The sequence below is a fragment of the Mastomys coucha genome, unplaced genomic scaffold (genome assembly GCF_008632895.1).
Source record: "Mastomys coucha isolate ucsf_1 unplaced genomic scaffold, UCSF_Mcou_1 pScaffold9, whole genome shotgun sequence".
NCBI classification, from domain to species: Eukaryota; Metazoa; Chordata; class Mammalia; order Rodentia; family Muridae; genus Mastomys; species Mastomys coucha.
The window spans coordinates 64,706,112-64,711,942 of NW_022196915.1; positions in this window are offsets into that span (position 1 = coordinate 64,706,112).

Below are 5,831 nucleotides of genomic sequence, written 5' to 3' on the forward strand. Positions count from 1 at the left end.
TTTATATTATTGTTTCAGATATTATTTCTGTTTCTTTCTTCTTCTCTTATAATCCCATGATGTATAGTCATTTGTAGCGGTCTCTTACAGCTCTTGGATATTCAGTTCCTCAGCTTTTTACTGTTATAGGTTTCTAATAATGTGTCCCCGAAGCAAGGTATTTCTTAGCCAGCTGTGTCTAGTCTGCTAATAACCCCACTGAAGACATTCATCATTTCACTTACAATTTGTCATTGTCCTTGGTCTTGCTGACTTGACAAGACGGAAAGAACTATTCATCTGAGAACTTAGGAACTGTCCTCAACAAAATTTTAAATGTGCACATGTTACTGCCGATTGTAGGTAAATGCTGTTCTGTGGATTTCTAGAGCATCTCATGCTTAACTGGAGCTTTATGTTCATTGGTTGTTATTGAGCGACTGACTGACTGATCAATTGATTGAATGATAATTTCCCATTTCTCTCTTCTTGCTGTCCCTGGCAAACATCATCCCTTTCTTGTGTTCTCCTAGATGACTCAAGTCCATAGAATCATGCAGAGGTTGTCACTCCCTTTTGTCTTTTATGCCATTTGCCTCTTATTCCATCGGCCTGCACTTCTTGAATACTAGCTATGCATCAAAACTCTTACATAGAAATTATGTCAACCCCATCATTCTTGCTATACCTGAATGTGAGGATTGGTCTCTCTCTTCAAACTGAGTTTGGCCTTAAGTGCATCTTGCAAATCTGTTTCTCGGTAGCCAGACATGATCTAATCCAAACAGGTACTTCATAAACAATCTGCTATGAACAGACTTGGCAGTGCTGTGTGGTGAGGGCAAGCAACGCATTCTGTGGTCGGGAAATGACAGTTTAGTCTTTTTCCGAGCCTATGCCTGTAAGTTATAAAATCCTCAAGTGTCCTTCAACTGCCTAAGCTCTCAAAGTGGAACAGGTTGGCTATGTGTGCTGGAATCGGTTGTTGTGTCTCTCCCTCCAGGACAGTTAAGATTCTGATAAACCTCCAGCACAGTAGGCTTTCATTCAATAATCTCTACTGAGAATAAGCCTCTTCAAAACAGAATGTTCTCACATATGCCCAGACAGTTCCTTTTCTTTTCTTCCTGTTTGGAGTACAAGGGTATGTTTTCTGATGGTCACTATAAGTACTGTATTGAGCTCCTAGTGATCCCTTCCAGTTCTTAACTCCCATCTTTGTCAACAGTTCAGAATTCCCCACCACAGCACAGCCTCCATTTGACCCTGGGTTTATTCTCTGAACAGCTGTTCATCTCAGAACTGTGCCATCCCTCCATTTGGGAAGTAATTTGCCTTGTGCCCTCACTGGTTGTTACAGTTTGGATTTGAGTGTGCCTGAGAGTCCCAGGTGTTAAAGACTCGGCCTCCAGGTTGTGGCACAGCAAGAGAAGATAGTGGAAAGAAATTAGGTAATTAGGGACATGTTCTTGACAGAGATGTTGGCATCCCAACTCTCCATGTATTGCTCTTTCCTTCCACTGTAGCTGTAAGTTGAACAGGCCTCCTCTACCACATGCCCCAGCCTTTATATAATCTACCACCATAAGCTAAGATTAAATGCAAGCTAATTGTTTCCCCTTATTAGGCTAATTGTCTGTGTCCTTTGTCATAGCGGTGGGCAGCTGCTTAACACTGAGTTAAGAATTGTTGAGTCCTCAGTTTGCTTCACTTTGTGTTGGTTATGATGGACAGTGGCCACTTCCAAATGTCTCATAGAGTGCGCTGTGTAGTTGTTTCCTCTGATTTGAACCATTCACCACAAAGGCAAGGAAGAAGTTCATGAAACTCATTTTTAAAAAAGGCTACAAGATTCACAAAGTTCCTCTCCATTGATGACAGTGGTGGCACATGCATTTACTTCCAGCACACAGGGGCAGGCAGATCTCTGAGTTTGAGGCCAGCCTGGTCTATAGAGCAAGTTTCAGAGAAACATGTTTAAAACAAAACAAAACAAATACAAAACCTCTTTACACTTGGTGCTGCCTGCAGGTTGGACAGAGTACTCCAGTAATGCAACTGTCAGAGCCATCATGCATGCTGGGCTGGGCCTTTTAGTGATGTGGCTGTCAGAGTTACTTACACCTGTAACTCCTCACCCTTTTTCTTAGTTTGGTGTCTTGTTGCTGTAATAAAATATCCTGACCAAAACAACTTATGGGACAGGGCATTTATTTTTGCTTATGTTAGTTCAAGAAACAGTTGATCCTAGAAGGGTAGTCAAGTGAGCAGGAACTTGAAGCAGTGGCTTCTATCACATCCACAATCAGGAACCAGAGAGGAGTGGATGCCTGTCAGTGCTCAGTGCACTCTCTACACTTCATGCAGTGCGGGGTCCCCTGCTCCCTGCCAGGAAAAAACTGCCCACAGGTAAGATGGGTCTTCCCACATCAACATAATCAAGAGATTCCCTGCAGATATAGTATTCTTTAGGCTTGTCTCCCAGGTGATGTTGTTCTGTCAAACTGACAGTTAATATGAACCATCACAAATATACTCCTGTGGGTAACCACAATAAACCCATTAGTTTACCAAGCACTGGATTTGGAGAAGAGCCATTCTGAATCCCAGGTCTCTCCTGGATACTGTCATCTAGGATTCCAGCCTCAATCTCCTCATTTATGGAGGGACTAAAGACAGCTCACACAAGTGACTTGATTCAGTCTGCTATTTGTACATGGGGGCTGCCCAAAATCCCCATCATTAATGAGTTTGTTAAGCTTAGGAGATTATTGACAGAGTGAGACCTCTGAGGTGTCAGGAAGGAGTCTAACCCCAAAACAAGTAGATGAAGTTTCCTGGAGCTATGCAGAGGACAGTCTTTATCTTGGATTTGATACCTTGGGGTGCTAATGGATGCAAACACAGGTTGAAACGTGCCTGTGTTGTCAGGGCTCGGCAGGATAACATAAGGCAATTTTCCTAACCATGGTGGCTTAGGTCAAGCTAAGCATTGCTTTTGACTCCTGCTCCTTCATCACATAACTACAGGGTTGGGCATCCAGAAGAGTTCCACCTGTCATGGGTGGAGGAAACATGCCAACATGAAACATGTCTGTCTGCAGCCAGGAGCTCACTTACATGATTAGGCATTGATGGATGTCCGTCCAAGTTTGTAGGTTTTTTTTTTTAATCATTCAAGTACTTTTATTGAATATCATAGTCTAGAATTCTGGAAGAGATAACATGAAATGCTAACCCACAGGCAGGATGAGGCAGTGTAGCTCAGAAGAGGAATCCATTCTACAGATGGTTGCCTGCCTGTTGTAGCCATCTACAGATTGAGCTCAGAGTGTACCTGTGCCCAGAGATGGTACTGTCTCTACAAGAAACTTTCTGGAGATTTGATGATGTTTCCGCATATAGGGTAATTTCCCTCTGTCAAATCCTATCTCTGTTTCTTTATTTTTATTTTTGAGATTACAATGTAATTACAAAAGTTCTTCCTTCCTTTTCCTCCCACCAGACTGTCCTATATACTCTACGCTGCTTTCTTTCCAATTCATGGCCTCTTTTTAAGAAACTAATTGTTAGGGCTCAGTGGTTAAGAGCACTGACTGCTCTTCTAGAGGTCCCGAGTTCAATTCCCAGCAACCACATGGTGGCTCACAACCATCTGTAATGGGGATCTGATGCCCTCTTCTGGTGTGTCTGAAGAGAGCTACAGTGTACTCATATAAATAAAATTAAATTGATTTTATTTTAAAATTTATAACTCTTTTTTAAAAGAAATTAATTATTATTATATCTATATATAAAATAAACATAAACACCACCTGCTCAGCCAGCATCGTGTTACTTATATGTGTGTTTTCAGTACTGACCACTTAGTAGCAGAGGACCAGTTGGAGTGCTCTTCACTAGGGAAGATTATTTCTCCTATTCTCAGCACTTCTTAGCTCTTGCAGTTCTTTGTGTTGGGCTAAGGCCCGTGGGCTCCCTTCACAAGCCCCTGGCACAAGATTTTATCTTCTAGTGAAGTCAGAAGCTACATCCATAGATCCTAGTCTCACCAGCATAATTGCCTACACAAGGCTGAACAAGGGTGATGCCTACCCTTGTTTCTTTATGCTTGCCTTTTCAGAAAATATAAACCATAACCAGGTAAGTCCAATGCATGTTACTACCTATACTGAAGCCACTGAGAAAGTCACAGGGTTAAAGAGATGGTTGGAAGTAAAGGGAAGCAAGAGGTGAGGAAAATAGTCACAGAGACACAGTCACACTTTCTGACATTTTCTCTTATAAAATATTGGTGGCTATTAAATATGCATGAGAGATATCCCTATTTGTTGTTTAGAAATTATTTGCTTCTGGGCCCTAAGCAACTGGCTCCCTCAGTGTATTCTTATCCTGCTAGACAAATGGCATATTTCAAATCCATCCTCCACTGAAGACACATCTTAGCGCTGTTTTCCGTCAGTATCAGAAAGGCTACTAGTTCCCTGAACTTTTTTGCATCAAAGACAGACATTTCCTGAACTATAAAGTTCTGATCTGATGAGGACCACAAGTGGCTATGAGAGGTGACATGAAAACCATTCTCACACATTGTGCGTGTGCAGTAGGGCGCATCTGTGTCATTTCCTCACAGTGATTCTTGCCATTGGAGAAAGGTCTGTACCAGAGATTTAATGTATCCTCACATTGAACAATGTGTTCTTCTCCTAAATTCAGGGTAAACCCAAATGAGAAAATTGTTGTCCTCAGCATCTGGACATTTGGTTCCCACTCTTCCTGAACACAGCTTCCCAGTACTTCTTTAGCTCATTGAATTTAGAATTCCAGGTACTTGCATCGATCTGGCAACAGTGAATGGAAGGGACGGAGGATGAGGAAGGCCTGAAGACATGCTGGGCAGTCAAAACTGTGAGGACTACAACGCCAGGAGACCCCAGAAGCTTCCCTCACCATACCCCACTTCTCCACAGAAGTACCCTTATTCTATCTCTGGATTATATACCACTCTGGGAGCTAATTCCTGTCAGAAGTACCCTTATTCTATCTCTGGATTATATACCACTCTGGGAGCTAATTCCTATTTGCCCTAACCAAGCTATTTTGGAGTTCTCACCTTTGCTTCACAAGAACCATCGAAGGACAGTGCTCTTAAAGAGCCAGTGACCTGCATCTGCCAGTTCTGTGTTTCCTGTACAGTCACATTTAAAAGATCATCAAGTGGTACTTAAGCTGGAAAATCTAGCTTCTCAAGATTGAAAAGTTAAATGTGTCTCAATTATGCATCTTTTGCAGAACATCTGTAATGATTTTTAAAGTGGATTTCATAATCTCCTTTAAAATAGAAGAAATAAGTTATTTGGTGAGTGAGTGAAAGTTTTGCTGACGGCACAGTTATTGCTGTTAACGGCTTGGGCATATTCATTTGCCAGGAAACAAGATGAAGGTTTGAAAAGGGGCTATAATAAAGTGGCAGTTTGATTTGTGTGCAGCATGATATCTCTGCTCCATCTCAATTTACTTCATTAATGTACCCAGATAGTAGAAAGTTGGCAATTAAGTCTGATAGAAATACAAACAGTGCCATCTTTTGGACAATGCTCAAACAACACATCTACACAAACACACATACTTGTTGAGCTTTATTCTCAGCCCCACACGCCTTATCACAGATGCAATCAGATCTTATTTCACCATTAGTTAAATTTCAGGCCATAAAAGCTCTTATTGTCTATGGGAATGCAAGCCATCATGTCTAAAACTAGTGTGTGGTCGGTACTTTTTGACTTACTTGTCTTAGCACATTAGATTGACCTTAAAAATGTGTGTGTATGTGTGTGTGTGTGTGTGTGTGT